The sequence below is a fragment of the Paroedura picta genome, chromosome 18 (genome assembly GCF_049243985.1).
Source record: "Paroedura picta isolate Pp20150507F chromosome 18, Ppicta_v3.0, whole genome shotgun sequence".
In the NCBI taxonomy this organism is placed as follows: Eukaryota; Metazoa; Chordata; class Lepidosauria; order Squamata; family Gekkonidae; genus Paroedura; species Paroedura picta.
Window position 1 is genome coordinate 7279913 of NC_135386.1, and position 22588 is coordinate 7302500.

The 22588-nt window shown below is 46.7% G+C and overlaps 1 protein-coding gene across 11 annotated transcripts in view; it reads left to right on the plus strand.

The window, feature by feature from the left end:
• Positions 1-22588, plus strand: part of SEMA6D (semaphorin 6D) — a 686652-nt gene that overhangs the window by 519987 nt on the left and 144077 nt on the right. Inside the window, exon 4 of one of the 11 annotated variants that reach the window (XM_077318063.1) lies at positions 8822-8866. The exons of the other annotated variants lie outside the window; for them this stretch is intronic. The gene's annotated coding sequence lies outside the window, so the exon portion shown is untranslated. The remainder of the gene's footprint in view (positions 1-8821; positions 8867-22588) is intronic. 11 annotated transcript variants of the gene reach the window in all.

Here is a 22588-nt window from a genome sequence, read left to right on the forward strand (position 1 = left end):
GCCAATCAACACTGAGGGGAGGAGCCAGCCACAAAATGGCTGCCTTGAGGAGGGGAGGGGTCAGCTACAGAATGGCTGCCTTGAGGAGGGGAGGGGCCAGCTAGAAAATGGCTGACTTGAGGAGGGAAGGAGCCAGCTACAAAATGGCTGCCTTGAGGAGGGGAGGAGCCAGCTTCAAAATGGCAGCCTTGAGGAAGTTAGGATTCAGCTACAAAATGGCTGTCTTGAGGAGGTTAGGAGTCAGCTACAAAATGGCTGCCTTGAGGAGTGGAGGAGCCAGCTACTAAATGGCTGCCTTGGGGAGGGGAGGGTCCAGCTACAAAATGGCTGCCTTGAGGAGGGGAGGAGCCAGCTACAAAATGGCTGCCTTGAGGATGGGAGGATCCAGCTACTAAATGGCTGCCTTGGGGAGGGGAGGGTCCAGCTACAAAATGGCTGCTTGAGGAAGGGAGGTGCCAGCTACGAAATGGCTTCCTTGAGGAAGGGAGGAGCCAGCTACTAAATGGCTGCCTTGTGGAGGGGAGGAGCCAGCAACAAATTGTCTACCTTGAGGAGGGTAGGAGCCAGCTACAAAATGGCTGCCATTTGTAGGAGAGATGCGAGCAACAAAATGGCTGCCAATGGTAGGGGAGGAGCCAAAATAACAAACAAACACAAATCAGGAAGTGAGATTAGCCAATCAACACTGAGTCAGACCACAAACCTCAGCCAATCAACATTGAGACAGAAAGTGAGATCACAAGCCTCAGCCACTCAACACTGGATCAGGAAGTAAGATCAGCCAATCAACACTGAGGAGAGGAGCCAGCTACAAATGGCTGCCTTGATGAGCGGAGGAGCCAGCTACACAATGGCTACCTTGAGGACGGAGGAGTCAGCTACAAAATGGCTGTCTTGAGGAGGGTAGGAGCCAGCTACAAAATGTCTGCCTTGATGAAGGTAGGAGCCAGCTACAAAATTGCTGTCTTGTGGAGGGGAGGAGCCAGCTACAAAATGGCTGTATTGAGGAGAGGAGGAGCCAGCTACAAAACGGCTGCCTTGAGGGGAGGAGCCAGCTATAAAATGGCTGTCTTCGAAAACTAGCATATTCAGACATATACTGCCCTTGTAAAACAAGCAACATTGAAACTATCTTGCATGTGCTTTTTATCGCTCCTTCTTACAGAGATATTAGTACAAAACAATTAAGCCCAGCTTTGTTTAATAATATGGGCCTTCCTGGTCCTTTTAAACACGCTTTCTGAAACAGGGTTTCGTGAAACCTCGGGGTTTCTTGATATCCCTGGAAGGCTTTCCCAAATGGGTGGGAGTTAATTAAATTTTTAATAATTTTGTTTAAATTGTCTAAACACTGATCAGATATATGACCATAGCTGCGTGGGACAGGATGCTGGACTCCATGGACCACTGGTCTGATCCATCAGGGCTCCTCTCATGTTCTTATTAGGGCCTCCATCTTTATGCCTTCCTGTTGGACCTGTAGAGGAGCTGGTTGGCCACTGTGTGGGATAGGATGCTGGTCTCCATGGAACACTGGCTTGATCCACTGGGGCTCTTCTTTTCTTCATGTAGTGGTAGGTAAAGGAGGACCACACCGAGCCTGGAGCAAAGACAGAAGGAGACAGAGACAGAACTGATGCAGTGGTAGAACTGATTTGAATTCACTCTGAGGCTCTTATGCTCAAACTCTGTTGCTGTGGGAAATATGAGTATAATATTTTGCACATCCCCCAATGAAGCATATGTAAGATATATAGGAGCCTCAGTGAATTGAAACGCATTTTCCCACCTCACCGTTTGTCTTTTGGTTTCTTATTTGGCTTCAATTTGGATTGAGTCTGCAGCGCTGACTGTAAAGGGGTCTGAGACAAAGTTAGATTGCTGAACTAAGCATTGCATGAGCAACCTTGGTCCAACCTGTGCAGAATTTTACCCGTACCTGTCCGGATTTAAGCCAGTGTCAGTGGCCTGATGCAGACATTAGAAGCCCACCTGTGCCGTCCTACATGCAGTGAAACAAAGCGAAATATTGTAAATAACAATGAACCTGAGCTCATTCCTAAACTTGCCACAGTCCCTTCCTCCAATGAAGATATTTAATGGGTAGCAGGATTTGCTTGAAGAAGAGAATGGGAAATGTTTTGGTCTGTACCTTCTTCAGTTCAGTATTAAAAATAAACCTATTAGCAAACAATTCCACAAATTATCAGCTTCTACAAAAGGGGACATTTTACATAAGTATGTAAGGCTGGGCGGAAAAAAATTGCTATTCATTGTAGACAATCCGTTATGAAAATACAATAATTGAAAACATCTACCAAATTATACAATAGATGGAAACATCTACAAGGTTATTGCTGTAACAGGAAAATAGTTACGTGGTAATGGAAATGCCTAACGAAACCTTCAATAGAGTAAAAAACTTCCCCAAAGCAATATAAACTTATCAATAACCATTGTAACAGTCAAACATGAAGATGGCCAAGAACCTTGGTTGGCCAAGAACCTACATTGGGTTTCTAAAGCATAAAGTGAAAAATAGCCCTTAAAGTCTATGAGGGATGCATAAGGTGTTCACCATCATCCAGTCCAAAGGAATAATAAAATTTGGGATTAAACCCCCCTATTGCTTACCTGAATGACTGCATCTCCATGTGGTAGCCATGACTGGCTTTGAATGTTTGCACACTGACAGCATGCAGGTGATGTGTTGCGTGAATTTGGTGGTTGTGCACACAGGTCTGTACATGATATGCCTGATTTTGCACGGTGCGTCCTTTGGACTGGGCAAAAGATTCTATGTACTGCGGAAAGTTACGTGCCATTTTGCTAGCTCATACAAGAAATTCGGCATATGACGCTGGGATCGCTTTGTGTGGTCCCAACCCTCAGAAGAAGAGGAATTACAAAGGAATCTAAAAGCAGTTTACAATCACCTTCCCTTTCCTCTCCCTACAACAGACACCTTGTGAGGTGGGTGAGACTGAGAGAGCCCTGATATCACTGCTCGGTCAGAACAGCTTTATCAGTGCTATGGTCAGCCCAAGTTCACCCAGCTGGCTGCATGTGGAGGGGGAGCAGGGAATCAAATCCAGCTTGCCAGATGAGAAGCCCGCACTCTTAACCACCACACCTAAATAACAGAACGTTGCCAAGAGCCCAGATGACAAGATGCCTGAAAGTCAACTAATTCAAAGTAAGAATAGTGACTGCTGTGATGTTAAAAGGTCATGTGAATGGGGAGCAGCAGAAGAAGAGTTGGTTCTTATATGCTGCTTTTCTCTACCCGAAGGAATCTCGAAGCGGCTTACAGTCGCCTTCCCTTTCCTCTCCCCACAACAGACACCCTGTGAGGTGGATGAGGCTCAGAGAGCCCTGATATTTCTGCTCTGTCAGAACAGTTTTATCAGTGCTGTGGCGAGTCTAAGGTCACCCAGCTGGCTGCAGTCAAACCCGGCTCGCCAGATTAGAAGTCCACACTCCTAACCACAAGGGAAAAGACTAGCCAGGATAGAACCACCGACTCGTTCAGTTTGCCAAGCTCCGGGGCTCAAGTTACGGCTAAAGCATGGACATTTCTCACCTTCTCCCATTGCTGGGCTTGTAGCAATTGGCGGTGCAAATCTATTACTCCATCCCACAGGCATTAGGCTTCCTATATGGCCTGCATTTCACATCTGAATATCTTTACGGGCAATAAAACAAGTTTATAGCTGCGTAATAAGCTGTCAGGCCCTGTAGATGCATCTCTGCAGCAGGAACAGCCAAAAACTGGAAAAGAAAAAAAAGACGCCTGTGTTTGTATACTGTGCTTTGAATTCTAAAACCCAGAACCCCATGTTGAATCGTGATATTTTTTACAATAAAAGCAGGAGGTAGTTGCAAGGTGACCTTCGTCATTCGCAGAAAGGTGTCTTTCACCTTGAAGCAGGGGGGGGATGATAAGCTAATGGTCTTGGGAGAGGTTAATCAGATTTAATGAGCTTGTTAAAGTAATCGATATGAGTTTTATCGGCCCATTTTGTATTTGGACTCAAACAAACCTTGCCTCAAAGGACACCAATTTAAAGATCGGGCGTGATGAAAAAGAAATAAATTCCCAGAGTACCACTGGGCATTGGTTTGCATTAGATGCCCCCTCTTGGCTGTCTAACTTACGTTTATTTATTTATTATATTTATATGCCCCCCTCCCCTGAGGCTAATGTTTTGCAAGCACACCATTGAGCTAATGCTGGCTTTGCACCTAAGTCTCCCGAGGTCGAGAGGAGAACTCCTCTGCATTGTAATTACGTCCGTTTTGGTGAGATGTTAAACTGGCCTGGTGGAACCTACTCCCTGGTGAGATCAGGGCTGTGTAGGGCCTAGGAGAGTTCAGCAGGGCCTGCAAAAAGCTGTTCCGCCAGGTTGAAGCCGAAGATAATATTGGAAATTTGGCATCAGTCAGCTAAGCCTTGATCCCTCTTATTACCCCACTCACCAGAAGAGAGGAGGTGGCTTAGAAGAATCTAGCTTGACCCAATTCTGAATTATTGATGGTTTTAATGTTTGTACTTAATGTGGTAAGGCAGCAGACATGCAGTCTGAAAGCTCTGCCCATGAGGCTGGGAGTTTGATCCCAGCAGCCGGCTCAAGGTTGACTCAGCCTTCCATCCTTCCGAGGTCGGTAAAATGAGCACCCAGCTTGCTGGGGGGTAAACTGTAATGACTGGGGAAGGCACTGGCAAACCACCCCGTATTGAGTCTGCCAAGAAAACGCTAGAGAGCGTCACCCCAAGGGTCAGACATGACCTGGTGCTTGCACAGGGGATACTTTTACCTTTTACCTTTTTTAACAATGTTTATTGAATTATCCTTGTTTATTTATATGCTGTTGCCCACCTTGAGTTGAATGCAGCTAACTGACAAAGTACACGTAATGTAGCAAGTAAACACCAAATGAATCCATGGAGGCTCAATAAACCGTTCAATGAGGGAACCTCCTAACAGGAGTGTGCCAGTTTCCAACAGAATAACCAACAAGTCCCGGTGAATTACCCTTGTTTCGTAAACTTCATCAGTGAATAATGCAACAATCAATGGACGAAATGAGCTACACTGCACTGTACATTCCTGGAGACATTTGGTTCTCACGAGAAAGGATGCCCAGATCTGAACCAGTCGGTGCCTGAGGTCAGATTGGATACCCCTCAAACAGTTTTGATCCCATCCCAAATTGGAAGCGCTCCAGAACAACGTCAGTCTTCCCAAGCCCTAAGTGGTGGGACACCCCTAGGAAAGCTTCCCCAACCAGTGTAAAGTTGTAAAGGGGGGCAATTTCTCTTCCGTATGTTCTTCGTGTTTATCATCACAATTCCCCTCCTCCTCTCTGTCACAGAAAAATGTTGAAACTCCAGCTTGAGGGACAGGAAGCGTAGCTTGCTTTGATACCGTTCCAGTTTCTCCGCCTTTCCTTTCTTGGGAATTTGCGGGACCTTCGTTTGCTGTCGTGGAATATTGTCGCTTGCCTGTAGCAATCCCCCTGCAGCTACTGATCTGCTTTGCAATTCAGTCTTGAGGGAACCAGGTAGTTTTGAGAGCGTGCATTGGCAATTCATATCAGCTGCTTTAAAAATGTCAGGTTGATCCAGTCTCAGAACCAATATTCGTGTTCTCGTCTTGCTCAGCGCTGGACCTGCCAATCAGCATCTCTTTGAGGGTACGTCACCGGGCGGTTATAGCCAAAGATATAAATTATGACTAGTTTCTTTATTGCTCCCCTTTTACAACCATGGTTTCGAACCTTGCTTTTGATCTCAAGATAGATTCCAGCGGATCCCCGCGTTGCTCTGAAGTAGCACAACAAAATTTGAGTCCAATGGCAGCTTTAAGACCAGCAAAGATTTATTCAAAGGGAAGGCGATTGTAAGCCGCTTGGAGATTTGTGGGGAGTGGGAACTATAAGCGCTTTGAGACTTGTTCAGGTAAAGAAAGGTGGGGTACAACTCTTCTTCCTCCTCCTCATAAACAAAACTAAGGTTTGTTTGACGCATGCATGCATCTATGTACCTTGAAAAAAGTCCCGGAAGGCTGTTGGTAGTGTCGGGGTGAGCACTTGGAATGAGGGCTAATCCTGCGTTGAGCAGGGGGTTGGACTAGATGGCCTGTATGGCCCCTTCCAACTCTATGATTCTATGATTCTATGACTAGATGGCCTGTATGGCCCCTTCCAACTCTATGATTCTATGATTCTATGTTTCTATGATTCTATGATTCTATGAGCAGGGGGTTGGACTAGATGGCCTGTATGGCCCCTTCCAACTCTATGATTCTATGATTCTATGTTTCTATGATTCTATGATTCTATGAGCAGGGGGTTGGACTAGATGGCCTGTATGGCCCCTTCCAACTCTATGATTCTATGATTCTAGGGAACCCTACTTGGCTTCCCTTGTTCCAGATACTGCCTCTCCACCTTCATTAACACTTCTAAGAACAAGCAGAGAAGAAAACCTGTCATTTTCCTGGGAGGCCGATTGAAAGAGCAACCTGTTGCCGAGAAGACTCTTGGCCAAGCTGTTATGTGTAGCTCCGTCTAAGCAAAAGGATTCACCGCAGAAAGGAACAATATGCTAGTCCTCCTCAACTTGCATCCTCATCTTCCTTCCAGCTCTTTTCCATAAAGCCTGTTGTAGTTAAAGCCCAAATATGCACAGCATATGTTCCCCTATTTATAGAGTCACAATTACCTCAACAGGCTGACTCGGGCAGATGGTAAACATTGCTACTAGGCATAAGAACGCCGCGAATTAGGCTCTTAAATGACTCCAGGTCTGTCTCAGGCTTACTTAAGGGAATTTATGTCGTAAGCCGTTTCGGGGTGTTGGGTATCGCAAGGAGTTCAGCCCTTTTGTAGACAGAAGTAGGCTTAGAGATAGACGCAGAAGAGACGACTCGCCCCTGTGTTTCTGTTTCTTAATCTTGGCGCACGTGCAATGCGGTTGAGCTAATAATCCCCCTTAACTTAGAAAACAAAGAGATTTTCAACGTTGCGGGTTTCGGAATGACAATTTCTGGCTCGCTTTGACGGCTCGGAAAAGAGAGGCACGCGCGCCAAAGAAAATTTAATCGGCCGCTTTTCCACCGAAAAGCCAGGCGCCTCCCCAGAAAACGAGTGGGCAAACTTGAAAATGTTTCCAAGCGCACAGCCCATAAAAGATTTCACTTTGAAACTTCAAAGGCTGGGGGGGGGGGAGGTAGAAGGGACTTTTCCCCAAACGAGCAAGTGAAGAAAAAGAACAAATGTTCACTAACCGGATCGTTGCCAAGCAGATCCTGAGATTTCCGAAGCGGCACTAGAATTCTCACCCGCTCGCCATCGGTCGGTTCCTTGCGCCTTATTGTTTAGAGACATTCTCAGGATGGATAGAGAATTAAAACTGTTTTGCAGCACACAGCACAAACAAAGGTCAGGCAAGCGGGCTTGGGCACTCGAATGAGCTCGGCTGATGGCCTGGTTTTAACCGCCTTTATGCGTTTATGGGGACGTTTCAGACTTCCCTGGTAGCCGTACAATGAGAGGAACCTACAGCCATTTGTATTTTGGCTATTCTTTTACATTGTGTGCATGGCCAGGGGAGGGGGGGGGGGTTGTCACTGTGGGAAGAAATGCTTCCTGCACCCGTCCAACAGGAGCAGCTCCCTCTTGGGTCATGGGGTGCTCCCTCGAGTTTCCTGGGAGAGGCGAGACATGAAATAAATTTTCTGTATTGTATTTTAATGGGTGTTGTTAGCTGCCACGAGCTAGCTGGCTAGGAGGGGCGGCCTAGCCAGTGGAAGGAAGGAAGGAAGGAAGGAAGGAAGGAAGGAAGGAAGGAAGGAAGGAAGGAAGGAAGGAAGGAAGGAAGGAAGGAAGGAAGGAAGGAAGGAAGGAAGGAAGGAAGGAGAATAGGACTCAGGGATAAGGGAAGGAAGGAAGGAAGGAAGGAAGGAAGGAAGGAAGGAAGGAAGGAAGGAAGGAAGGAAGGAAGGAAGGAAGGAAGGAAGGAGAATAGGACTCAGGGATAAGGGAAGGAAGGAAGGAAGGAAGGAAGGAAGGAAGGAAGGAAGGAAGGAAGGAAGGAAGGAAGGAAGGAAGGAAGGAAGGAGAAAAGAGCTTAAGAAAGAAAAATAAAAGGAGGGGAAGAAAGAAAGGAAGATCGGGTGGTTTGGAATCCCACAATCCAGAGAGAATTTTTACAAGGATGCCTACACGCTAGAGCAGGGGTAGTCAAACTGCGGCCCTCCAGATGTCCATGGACTACAATTCCCATGAGCCCATGCCAGCGAACGCTTTTGGAGGGCCGCAGTTTGACTACCCCTGCGCTAGAGAGTTCTGGGCTACCCTATTTTGCTCCAATAACTTGTTTTAAGTGGAACTTCCGTTCCCGTGATTTGAACCCGTTGCTCCTAATCCATCTCCCAGCAGGGTGACATATGCATAGAATACGGGCCTGCATAATCCTAATCTCATAATTCAAGATTACCCTTCCTCGTGTTTATATTCCTAGCCTTTGTTTGGAACGTCTAATTCCCTTGTTGATGTCCCTCATTCCTCCTCGTCAATCTGCTTTCGGAGGGTGCCCCTTCCTAGAAATCAGGAAAGGCAATGACCATTTCGATATTTCAAGCCTGCTTTAAAATTATGCTCAGCTGAAGTATCTCCTTATCTAGTTGCCGCCACTTTGTTTACAGAAAACACTGTATGTAGCCGTGCGCGCGCATATTTAGTGGAGGAGAATCCTAGCGTTTTCACTAGGAAAAACAAATACTGTGCATTTTTTCTGTCTTTCTCATTGTTTCAGTGACTTGCTTCAGGACCTCAGGAGTCAGGAAGAATCCTTAGAAAGGTATCACCTGGGATGCAAATTTGCATGATCATTCATTCATTTATTCATTCATTCATTCATTCATTCATTCATTCATCCGAGGCACTTGTGTCCTGCTTTTCTCCCCCATGGGATCCAAAGTAGTTTACAAAAATACAATTTAAAGAAACTGGTGGGATAAGACACAGGGCCAGCTCATTCAAGTAAAGCGGTGAGCCCTTGTGGGGACATCTACGTGCTCCTCAATGGAGCATTCCAAGGAGCAAATTGAATGGGAATACCCCGGTGTTCTTTCACTCACATTTAAAACTTTGGTTCCTGAAAAACCAGAGTGTAAAAGGCATATGGGGATGCCACCTTGAGCTTAGATTAGCCTTTCTCAACTTTTTTACCATTGAGAAACCCCAAAGACATTCTTTAGGCTTTGAGAAACCCCAGAAGTGGCGCCTCTTGTGGCGCAGAGTGGTAAGGCAGCCGTCTGAAAGCTTTGCCCATGAGGTTGGGAGTTCAATCCCAGCAGCCGGCTCAAGGTTGACTCAGCCTTCCATCCTTCCGAGGTCGGTAAAATGAGTACCCAGCTTGCTGGGGGGTAAACGGTAATGACTGGGGAAGGCACTGGCAAACCACCCCGTATTGAGTCTGCCATGAAAATGCTAGAGGGCGTCACCCCAAGGGTCAGACATGACTCGGTGCTTGCACAGGGGATACGTTTACCTTTACTTTATTCGGGAAACCCTTCCAGGGCAGACAAGAAACTCCTGAATTTCCTGAACCCCTGGTTGAGAAAGCCTGGTTTAGATTCTTCAGGCAGAGTTAGATGAAGAGGGGAAGGGCAGTGATGCATAATTTTCATGGCTCAGCCACACAAATCTAGGATGTGAGACATAATGGATGGCATTTGCCTCACAATTAAGCTCTCATCTGCATAGACCCACCACAGTGGCGCATCACTGCACACACCTATTTCTGCAAAACGCCCATGTGCACCCCCCCTAATCTCTGTTTTGTCCATCAGTACGTTATTAAATCCTAGATAGTTTGGATGCAAATAACCTTTCAGATTGATTTATCAGAGAGGAAGCAACAGAACGCATATAAATGGCTTGCCCAGCCTTACCGTGAAGTCTGTTGCAAAAGGGGGTTGGGGAAGTGACAGGGGGACATATAATTTACCGATCGTTTGCATGTGCCTGTGCGTGCGTGCGTGCGTGCGTGCGTGCATGCTGCCCTCTCGCAGATGACAAGAATTCTCAAAAGAATATGCAGCCCAATCTAGGACTGTGGATGGGTTTCATTCTGGAAACCGATTCCACGTTGAATTAACACATTAAACCTAATACCTCCTTCCCCCGAGAGACCCAAAATGAACACAACTCTGTTATTGCAGGTGGCTCATTTCGGGTTTTCACTGCCTGCGCTCACTTCTGGCTTATATATTGAAATGTACTCCTTTTCTTCTTATTCCTTTGTATTTATTTATCAGATGGTGAAATTTTTTTCCCCCATGTGTGTGATGTAGCCAGATTTTCTGGCAGCCAGAAGTTCTCTTTTGTTTTGTAATAACTGAAGTCATCGTCACATATCCTAAATTAATAGAGCTTCTTTAGGTCTTTCTTTATAGAATATATAATACGGATCAGAAAAAAAGCTGTTTTTCCTATTCTTCTTTGATCAGAAATCAGTGTAAGGCTTTTGAGGTTTTTAAAACCTATACCATACTCGTAACTTTACTCCGCTGGGCTTTTGAAATATATTCCAAACAGTGCACTAATAAGAATATTAAAATTGCACCATAGCCACTGATGTAGATCTAAAGATCAATAGCCATTTTTGGCCAAGATTCAAAACAAAGGCCCAGACAGACAGATCTCAGTCTGAAGAAAGCTAACTGATATATAGCACCTTTGCAGAGTTTACCAAATTGGGCCAGGCTGTTTGCTCATTCTCCAGCAGGTTGATCTGCAGATCAGAAGCCACCACTAAAAAGGCCAAGGCTGTAACAAGGGGCACTTTCAAAAGCAGATCCTGGGATGACTGCAGTTGGCAGGCCATCTGTAAAGGGAAGGCGCTTCTATTGGGGTTAGTTTGCCAATTGTGGTTCAGGTCCCTTCTTGGCTATTCTGCTTATTGGATGGCCTTGATCAAAGGATTCTGCTTGCAGACAAAACCCGTGTTCCAAAGTTGTTATAAGGTGAAAATGCTGTTCTGAGTATACAAAGGTTTTTGAAATTATGCTCCTGAATTTGGAAATTCTGAGTAACCTTCTCTCAGACAGACAGCTTGGGGTATTGATTAGGAGCGCGAACTTAGAATCCTAGAATCATAGAATCTTAGAATCATAGAATCCTAGAATCATAGAGTTGGAAGGGACCATACAGGCCATCTAGTCCAACCCCCTGCTCAACGCAGGATCAGCCCTAAGCATCCTAAAGCATCCGAGAAAAGTGTGTATCCAACTTCTAACTTCTAATCTGGCGAGCCGGGTTTGATTCCACACTCCCCCCACATGCAGCCAGCTGGGTGACCTTGAGCTCACCACAGCACTGATAAAGCTGTTCTGACCGAGCAGTGATATCAGGGCTCTCTCAGCCTCACCCACCCCACAGGGTGTCTGTTGTGGGGAGAGGAAAGGGAAGGGGGCCGTAAGCCACTTTGAGACTCCCCCTGGAAGAGAAAATGCAGCATATAAGAACCAACTCTCCTTCATTTTGAGTGGATGCATTTGGCATGCCTCCATGCTTCCATTTTCTGTTCCTAAAATTCGGACAGAGTGCTTTACATGTGCCATTTGTTGCGGCTTTCGGTTCCTTAATACCTTTTTGTATTCTCCCATGGCGTGATCAATATGCATGTGCACATTGATTAGTGAAACGCATCCAGAGAGTAATTGTGATGACATGGCTGTTCATCGGGTGTTCTTCCAGCCTGACGTCTGTAGCTCTCTCACTTAAGTATTAGGTATATTCGAAGCTTTGCTTGCAGAAAACAAGAGGAATTTTAGTCTTCCGGTTTTCATAAATGGTAATAAACAACAAATGTGGAGGTCCCTCATTCTGATTGAGGCCATTCTGCACGGGGGGAGGAGGGTAACATGCAGGGAGGAGAGATTTGGGTTTTGCTAGTCAATTTTGGTTTCAGTTTAAAATGTTCTAACTATTATTACAAGCCATCTTGAACCACAAGGAAAGATGAAATCTAAATGTTTTTGATAAGAGCCAGCTAGGTGTAGCGGTTAAGAGTGGCAGCCTCTAATCTGGAGAACTGGGTTTGATTCCCCACACAACATGAAGCCAGCTGGGTGCCTTTGGGCCAGTTATAGTTCTCTGAGAGCTCTCCCAGCCTCTCCTACCTCGTCTGTTGTGAGGAGAGGAAGGGAAAACAATTGTAAGCCGCTTTGAGACTCCTTCAGGTAGTAATAAGAGGGATACAAAACTCCTGAAAAAAATAAAGAAATAAATTTCTATTCCTTGCACCATTGTCCAGATCTTGAGCAAGCCCCCAGCCCAAGTTAGGGATCTCCTGCCTATAAATGTCTTCTACTACTGAGATTTTATCTCTCTGTTCATGGGTCTTCCAGATACTCATCCAGTTAGTCTCTTAGGCTGAAGTACTATGAGGATATAGCTAATTAGTGTATGCCATCCTTTATCAATTTTTTTAGCATTGAGAAACCCCTGAAATATTCTTCAGGCTTCGAGGAACGCCAGAAGTAGGGCAATGGTGCAGAATGTGGCTGGGAAGCAGAGCTGTGGACACGCCCACCCAGGCTCCTCCCCTTCCCACCTCCTTCAGTCCCATCGTTGGGGATTTTAGGAGGGGAAGGGCAGGTCAACACGACCATATATGGTCATGTCACCCAATAAATGTTTAACAAATTTAAAAAAAATCTAAATTAATTAACTCATTCAGGAATCACTTCCAAGGTTTTCATGAGGAGGCCTGATATATGCAGTGCACCTTGAGTTAAATTGCAAGTATCTTGGGTGACATCCTAGGCTGAAGGGAGTGCCACCAGCCTAAGTGGCTCTTCCGCTGGAGGAAGTTGGCGGAAGGCTCCTCATGCTGGAGGAAAAATTTGCCTTGTGGAGTGCTAGGTGCAGGTCCGTATTCTATGCATGTTTTTGTTAATGATTGGATCATTGTGGAGAACCGGACTAATTCCCAATGCAGTTCCACACAACCGGTTTGTTCTGTGCAGGGTTGGCCCAGTGATTCGGGGTGCCCTCCGTCAGGGCCTGAACTCCACCCCACCCCGCCCCCCACACACATGCACACAAGCACTGCGAGGAGACAGGAAGAGAGCACATGCCCTCCTCTTCCCCAAGTGGCTGTGTGAGGAATCACAGAGCTTGCTGTCTCCAACCTGCACACTGACGCAAGAAGCTACTAGCCATCTTCTCCCCAACCTCTCAGGTGAGGTGGCTACGGTGGGTAGAGGTAAGGAGGAGCTTCCCACCCCCCGTGGATGGAAGGAAGGGGGCAGCAGGATCCCTGCTGGCGACATGGAGATGCCAGGGACCCTCCCCCAATCCCTCATGGGGGGTAGAGAAGGTTGGTTGGCGTCTCCTCATCTAGTGGATTGGCCTCTCCCAGTACAAAATATATATACCGACCTGCCCGTTCTAGAATCCCAGGTTATTTCCCCGTGGGATCCTTGCTGCCCATCCTTCCGGGCTTCCAAAGGGAGCGTAGCTGCATCATGCAAACATGTTTGGATTTCTCTGTTTTTAACGGGGGGGGGGGACACAAAAGCTATTGAAGTCCACAGGAGCCTCAGCTGCGCTTTAGAGTTTGTGTGAGCCTGCGGTTGCTCACAAAATTTGACTCTTCCAGTGACAGAGATCCTTGACCCCGAGTCCGTGCCCGGCTTCTGTAAGAGCTGATTTATCGCTTCTCCAATTGCTCTTTCTTTTTATCCCAGATCAGTAGCTTCTCCTCGGTGTCTTTAGATTCTTACGTGTGAAGCCTTTCCTTTTTCTGTTTGATGTTCCTTGTTGTATTATTATTTTTTCAAGAAGAGAACAGATTTCAGGAGTGTAAAGTGGCACCAGAATCTCCGGGAGTCAATGGGAGAACAAAGGGAACCAAATGTGCCTGCAGGGAACTAATTTTACTCTTTTAATAGCCAGTGAAAAGCAGGGAGGACGGTTCGGGGCCGGGAAAGACGGCGCTAATAGTCAATAAACCAGCAGCAAGAGCCTTGCCTTGGTCTATTATTGACCGCACGTCCCAACGAGAAATCTAGCCTTTGTAAAAATTTATAGCCCGGGCTGCCAAACAACCATGCAGACGGGCAAAAAAAAAAAAATCCAGTTGGCGCTGGGATCCCCCTCCCTTTCTGGCCAGTTGCCATAATGGTATGGAGACAAGCCTTTGGTATTTATGATTTCTGCTGCCAGCTGATTTTATTTGAATTAATGTCAACAACTATTTTGCTTTGCGTGCGTGCATGCGTGCATGCAGTGTGCACGAACGGCCTGTGGAGGGAACCTGGGCGACGTTGAATGGGACAGGCCCGGAAGAGGAAACAAATACTTGGGGATATGGGAGGTGAGGATGTAAGTGTCCCAACCAGCTTTGTGCCTTGAGGCTAGGTTTGCTAGGGGTGAAGCCAGAGAAGGATGGGATTTGGGGAGGGGGAGGGGAGGTTCTTTGATGCCTTATAATGCCCTAGAGCCCATTTTCCAAAGTGGCCATTTTCTCCAGGTGAGCTGATATCTCTTCGAGATCAGCTGTACTCCAGGAGGTCTCCAGCCACCACCTGGAGGTTGGCAAGCCTCAACGAGGCCCAGCCCTGGCCTCCATGCTACAGCATGGCGACCTGCAATGGTAGCTTCTGGAGGAGACCTTTGTGTGGTCGTAGCAGGCAGCCCCTAAGAATAACATGGCTTTTGAGGCCAAAGTTTTCTTGTTCCCACTACAGCAGACCACCTGGCCTTGCCTCTAGGGCAGGGGTAGTCAACCTGTGGTCCTCCAGATGTCCATGGACTACAATTCCTATGAGCCCCTGCCAGCGTTTGCTCCTGGGAATTGTAGTCCATGGACATCTGGAGGACCACAGGTTGACTACCCCTGCTCTAGGGGACAACCTAACTTTGCAACTGAGTCTCTGGGCACTTGGTTGTCAAGCAGGAAGTGGGATAGACACAGCTATGTCATCAGGGGCCATGGCCACAGTGAATTTCTGGAGTGATGTAGATGCTGGTGCTGCCCTACAATTAGGGTTGTCTGATGCCTGGCGCTTGCAGGGGAACCCTTGATGTTGTTCACTGCCCCCCCTCCCCAGCAGATGGATGAAATGCCATTGGCCACCCCATGATGTGGCTTCTGTCCAGGAAGCCCTCTTCCCATCTCAAGCAATGTTCTGTATTTGGCCTTTCTCCTGGTACTGTCATTGATGGGCTGGGCGTGGTTTTCGTGAGCTAAAGTCCGTTCCAGAGAGGGCATATGTGCTGCAAACCAGGACATGTTTGTTTGTACTGGATGAGAACATTGGAAGGTCCTTCTGGATTAGACCCAGGGGAGCATTTTAGTTCCACCTCTGAGTCCACACAGTGGCCGAGTAGTTTCCCTGGAAGGCCAAGAAATAGAGCATAGAAGCGTGACTGTCCACTATAACTGATCAGATTTGTAATTTGGATCTGGGCTTGCTTTGAAATCTCCCTTGACTTTTTTTTTGTGGGTTTGAAGAGGATTCTGTTGCTTCAAAGGCCTTTTTACCGACGGTTCTTACACCTTGCCTTATATTACCAGTGCAAGCCCTGCCGGAATTATGCCTTTCTTATTCTGTTGTTCAGTGAATTTAGAAAGTACAGATTGCTGCATAAATGCGCTAGCTGCTCCTTTCCCTGCAAGTAAATGACCTGGCTTGACTACTGTAACACTTTTTGTGCGGTGCGGCCCTTGGAGACATCTCAGCAACTAGCATCATTCTAGTCAAACACTGCAGTGAAGGTGTTGACAGAACCCTCTCCACGGAAAGAGAGGACCTCTCTTATTCTCAGCTGTAAGGTACCTATCGATAAAGCTGTTTAAATAGTAACAATCCGGGCATGGATTCTGGCTGCGAGGAGCCCTTTTAAGTGGTCCCCTGGCCACTTCTGAACTTTAAATCAACCTGTATCTTTTTGTTAGCACACGGGGAATAGAAATGAAGCCGAGGGAGGCGGTTTGAACATTTTATCACTCTGAGCGTAGACCTGTGCAAAATCAATTTGGACACAACAACAAGAAACACATCCTTGGCTCAGAGTCATCTCCTGTGCTCCTCCTTCCAACAAAGCATGCCCCGTGTCTAGTGGAAATTGGTGCGCAGAGATGAAAGAAGGGCCAGCTGCTTTCTTTGCAGTATATCAGTCTCAGCAGGTCAGAGAATTCCTTCCAGATCTTAGAAGATATTACATGTCCCTGCACTAATGCACTGGTTTCATTGTCCCTTTCTGAAAGCCTGACCTCCTCTCGCTGGGTTTTATTTTTTTTTTGGGTGCACACACACACAGAGAAAGTTGTTAGTTCACCCAAATGAACTCTTCCACCCCCCCCCCCAATGCCCTTCTCACCAAAGGTAATATCACTTCCCGTCGTAAAGAAGACGCTGGTTCTCTGCTGAGGCAATGTCTCATGGTGTTCATGTATTCAGGGTTCATTATATGAACTGGCTGCAGGAAAGAGACATCCAGAAAGAAATCCTTTCTTGGCATATAAAAACAGTATTCCAGCGGGAAGTGGAATAAAGGAAAAGTTATCCCCTGTGCAAGCACTGGGTCATGTCTGACCCTTGGGGTGACGCCCTCTAGCGTTTTCATGGCAGACTCAATACGGGGTGGTTTGCCAGTGCCTTCCCCAGTCATTACCGTTTACCCCCCAGCAAGCTGGGTACTCATTTTACCGACCTCGGAAGGATGGAAGGCTGAGTCAACCTTGAGCCGGCTGCTGGGATTGAACTCCCAGCCTCATGGGATGAGCTTTCAGACAGCATGTCTACTGCTTTACCACTCTGCGCCACAAGAGGCTCTGGAAGTAGAAAAAATAGACGTAAAAGCAAACTTAAGTAAAAGAGAAATACATTCAGCATGCAAAGGGATTGATAAATATACAACAAATTGTCCTTAACAACAGCCCTGACGTGATTTAATGGCACCTAGCAAAATCTTTGTGGTGCAAAGAGCCTCTTGTGGCGCAGAATGGTAAGGCAGCAGTCTGAAAGCTCTGCCCATGAGGCTGGGAGTTCGATTTAGCCTTCCATCCATTCCAGTTCAGCATAACACGCCAGAACGTGGTCCGGTTAATTCCACGTTTTCGCACCTTTCCTCAGTGGCATAATTGTGTGTTGCGGAATAATAATATTTATCAAACCCGAAGATGTTTCTTGCATAAAGACCCAAAGGTAAATTTGTCTAGAATCTCTAACATAGGAGCGTTGCTCGGATCCATTTAGCACAGAAAGTTTGTCGCAAGGACTTTTTATCGGGGGACCGAGCAGCAGTGGGGCGGCTTACAGGTCTCGAAAGTGAAAGATGTTTGCTCGAGACCTTGGAAAGCAGCTGCCAGCCTGAGCAGGAGATGCTGACACTGATGAATGGCCTGTTTCAGTGCCCGGCAGCTTCATCGATTCATATTGAACTCTGGGCCCCATTGATTTAAATAGGATCCTCTCTGTTTTGCACCCATGGTTTCAAGGACAGAAATAGCCTCCAGCAGTTTGATGGGCGTCTCTTGGGGCAGGGGGGAGGCATCTGGTGTTTCGCTGGCCATGTTGTACGGGAGCCATTCGGCTCGAACCTCCCTTAACATCTCAAGCCCAAGGCGTTGCGTTTGCCAATCTCATTACCCTAGAAGGTCCTACTTATTTCCCGCTCTTAGCAATAACATCCAGAATAAACTTTACACATCCACCACCCAAATGCCACCTGCTGCTTGTTGGCTACTCCGACGAGGAGGATGTGTTAAGTCTCTTGCAGCCAAAATAAAAGCAGTGTCTTCTGGCACCTTCTAGATCGACATTTGGGGAAACGTACGGCTCTCTGTGCCAGCATCCACTTCCTCAGATCGGCTCACTGAAGAAAATACCGCAGAGATGGCCATTACTGAGGGGAAGAGATGGTTCGTCTCAGTCCTCTAGAGCAGGGGTAGTCAACCTGTGGTCCTCCAGATGTCCATGGACTACAATTCCCATGAGCCCCTGCCAGCATTTGCATTTGCTGGCAGGGGCTCTTGGAAATTGTAGTCCATGGACATCTGGAGGACCACAGGTTGACTACCCCTGCTCTAGACCTGACTCCTAAAGAACGTTATGGTTGAGTAGTCAAAATCTACTCATGGTCCCTGGTCCCAAAGAGGCAAGACTAGTCTTGACCAAGGCCAGGGCTTTTTTTGCCCCTGGATCTGGCCTGGTGGGTGAAATCAGGGCCCTGTGGGACTTGAAGCAGTTCCGGAGGTCTCGTCAGATAGAGCTGTTCCACCAGGCCTGTGGTTAAAGCCCGGGAATTGGACCATATAGATGCCGTCTTCCCTGCCCGAAAATGCGTCCGCCCAAGGAAAACTCCATCCAGCACTGTCTAGCCCCCCCCTCCAGAAAATGAATTTAACCAAACAGAAAGCGGTTCTTAAAACAATTTTGAAACCTAAATTGAAAATTAGATTTGTACTGATTGTTGTTGTGTAAATGAGCTGTTTTAATGGGAGTCTGCATTGACTATTACCTATCTAGGGAAGGGGAGGATATCAATATAAAATCGATTAAATTGATTGATTGACTCCTGTTGCTAGGGGTACCAACCTCCAGGTGAATCACCTTTCTTCTCCCCACAACAGACGCCCTGTGAGGGAGGTGGGGCTGAGAGAGCTCTGAGAGACCTGAAACTAGCCCAAGGTCACCCACCTAGAATCATGAAGTTGGAAGGGACCTCCAGGGCCATCTAGTCCAATCCCCTGCCAAATGCAAGACATTCACAGCTATCTGCATACCCACAGTGACCTGGCTGCATGCGGAGTAAGAGTGGAGAAGCAAGACCAGTCCCCCACCCTTAACTAACACACAAACGTGGTAGAAATGAAGCAGATAAGCAAATGAAAGTCATAATTTGTCAATTGTCAGCCCGACAGCACTGGTTTGTGGCACCAGCCTGGTCCTCAAAGATGGTTGTTTGTGAGAGGGGAGCGGAGGGAAATTTTACAAGATCCACAGTGGCAAGAACGTAAAATCTTCAAGCACCGTAACTAGCTGACTCAGCCAAACTGTCATGCAGTGTTCCTTCGGATGATTAGTAAATCCCTACGATTTACGGGACGGTCATAAATCGTGCATGTAAATTATGCCTCAGAACCATGAAATGGGCTACAAAGGTAATAACAAGTAAAGTTGCTGTATGCAAACGAAGAGATGCTGAAAAGAGTCGTCCCCCGGGGTGCATTTTGGTCTGGGATGATACTGGTCCACTTGTGCATGGCCATTGCCCGTAAAACACACTTCAAGGCACAGTTAATCTACAGAAGGAGGAAGAGATACCTGTGAGACTCATGCTGTGCTGGGCAGACCTGTGGCCGTCACTCAGCACCCAAAGACGGTTAATTCGGAAATTTGGGACTCAAAAGCTTATACCTGAGAAAGCTTGTGAGGCTCTAAGGGGCTCCAAGGCTCAAATTTGGAACTGTCCCTTTCCACAACAATTTATTTTTTATTTCATCCAATTTATAGGCCACTGCTCTTGGCCAGCCAGTCACAGCGGCTTACAACAGATCTACAATGCAGAGTTAAAAATGATTGACCTCACATAGTACACTAAAACACAACGTAAGATTCATCTCACCCCCACTCCCAGACCTCCCCCCCTAATGCCCAGGTAGATGAAGATGTTGCCCCACAGGGGACATTGGAGGAGGAGCACAAGAAACCCCCTTAGCCCAAGCTCAACCAAAAGCCTGGTGGAAGAGCTCCATCTTCCAGGCCCTGTGGAACTGGGGAAGTTTCTCAGTTTCCTTCAAAATCCTCTGCCTGTCTTTGCTAGAAGGCCACCAACCCAACACATGTGACCCTTAAGAGAAGAAGAAGCACATGTTTTTTCACTACCCAAGGGAGTCCTGAAGTGCCTTACCTTCCTCTCCCCACAACGGGCTCCCTGTGAGGTACGGGGGGCTGAGGGAGCCCTAAAGAGAACCATGATTAGCCCAAGGTCACCCAGGTGGCTGCATGTGGACAAGTGGGGGGATCAAACCCAGTTCTCCAGATTAGTTATTCTACACAAAATGTTTCCCGTGCAGTTCAATCTCAAAGGAATACAAACAAATAATAAATTGCTATTTTCCCCCCATTTCTCTCCAGAATCTGTTCACCATTTTCATTATGCTGTATGTTAATTGACTGTCACACTCTTGCCTATAAGTATGAACTGAAGGCAAAGGGGTGGCAGGTTACAGCAGATGAGCGATAGGGATGTGAGTGTCCTGCATAGTGCAGAGGGCTGGACTAGATGACCCATGAGGTCCCTTCCAACTCTATGATTCTATGATTCTGTGATTCTATACTTCCATCCCAGGACTTTGTATCTGAGGAAATGTGCATGGACACGAAAGCTCATGCCTTGAATAAAAGTTTGTTGGTCTTAATGGTGCCCTGGACTCTAAATTTGTTCATATTTGAGGCTGCCGCTCTTCACCATTTCCCATGCCCGCCATTAGTTCACGCTCGGAGATTGCTGCTTTCCTACGTCGCATTCAAAGAAGCTCGTCTCAACTTTCCCATGGAAGGATTCTTTATTACTGGAATAACCTTTTTGGTGCCATTTCCATCTTAAGGCAGTCCGGGGGGACGTGAGCCATTGTATTCATGTGTTTCCATCAAGAATGTTAAGCCAGCTAATTAAAAGGATCAAAATTAGGCTCTTCTCATGATTAGATACTAGATGGCTCCCTAAAATAATTACCCTTAATACAGCTGGCTCTCATTGTCTGATATATTTACAGCCTGTTTCACCAGAAAGGCTTAACACAACGGCACGCTGTAATTAATTTTGATATTGAGAGCTGATTAATTATCCCAATGAAGATCGGAAGGGGAGAAGTGCTTGTGCTGCGTAAACTAATATAGAGCAATAATACCTATCAGAATTGCATCCCATCGGCCACCGCAGAACCATAGAGTTGGGAGGGGCCAGACAGGCCATCTAGTCCCACTCCCTGCTCAATACAGGATCAGCCTAAAGCCTCCAGGAGAAGGATCTATCCAGCCACTGCTTGAAGACTGCCAGTGAGGGGGAGCTCACTACCTTCTTAGGCAGCAGGTGTTCTGTCATAGAACCAAGTTCAGGACTCAAAATTGCTGTCAATTCGGATGCCCTGATTTTTGTAATAATATCATATAGCGTGTAAATGTTGTAAAATTCCATAACCTATAAATAGAAAAGAAGAAGAAGACGAAGACGAAGACGAAGATGAAGAAGAAGAAGAAGAAGAAGAAGACGAAGAAGGAGAAGAAGAAGAAGAAGAAGAAGAGTTGGTTCTTATATGCCGCTTTTCCCTACCCGAAGGAGGCTCAAAGCGGCTTACAGTCGCCTTCCCATTCCTCTCCCCACAACAGACACCCTGTGAGAGCCCTGATATCACTGCTCAGTCAGAACAGTTTTATCAGTGCCGTGGTGAGCCCAAGGTCACCCAGCTGGCTGCATGTGGGGGAGCGTGGAATCGAACCCGGCATGCCAGATTAGAAGTCCACACTCCTAACCACTACACCAAACTGGCCCTCCAGAAAAAGATAGAGGTGGTATGAAAACCCAAGGAATGTGAACACCGATGAAAGGACATCGCCAGCACCCAAAAAAAAAAAGCCATATTCACTGATTCCTGGGGGGTTTTGACAGTGGGAAACACCGCCAATTCAGATGTAGTATCTACAGGAGATGATGGAGCTTTCATTACACTTCACATCAGACTCGGGCAGCGCCCATTTAGGCTTCCGAGAATGCAAATATTTGCTTTTAATGTATCGTCTCTTTGCTGCCGACTGCCAATTAATTTGCTTAACTGCCCGCTTGTTAAAGCAGTTTCAGAAGTAATAATGATTTTTAGTGCTATGGAACCGTGAGGCCTTTTTTAATGTGCACCTAACTCCCGCAAAAGCTTTCATTATAGTTGTCTCGTGTGCTGTGACCAGGTTTATATTTCCGCCGTAATGGCTAAGTAGATAACCCGCTTATTGAAAACTCGTAACACGAAGTTCGGGTTGAAGTTTAAATACCAAAAAAACACTCGACGGTGCAGAAAAGGCACAGACAACGGCTGCGTGTTTTGTTAGTGTGAGATTGTAATTGGCATCTTTAATACAAAACTGTATAATACACAATATATAAAATAGACTATCAATCTAGCACTCAACATTCCCCCGTCAGTGGATACTTAAATCTACTGATTGGGGCCATGCCCAGAGTAAAGGCATTTTCTTTAAATGTGGGAGCCCCGCCCAGGGTTGCAAGATATATAAAATGGATACAAAAATTGGAGGGGGGGTGTTAAATCCCTCCCCAAATAAACAGACTTTGTCTGCAAAACATGTACTCGTTGTGAGCGGGAATCTGTGGGTGTGGAAGAGCTTGTACATCCATCACCACCCCTTACCTAATGAGGCAGGTAGAGGAGAGGAAGAATAGCAGAAAACACCACCCCTAATAAGATGGCAGTCCTGTGGGGAGGAGCAGGAGCCGTTGCTAGCCCCCCACACACACACACTGCATCAGCCTGTCAGACAAGTGA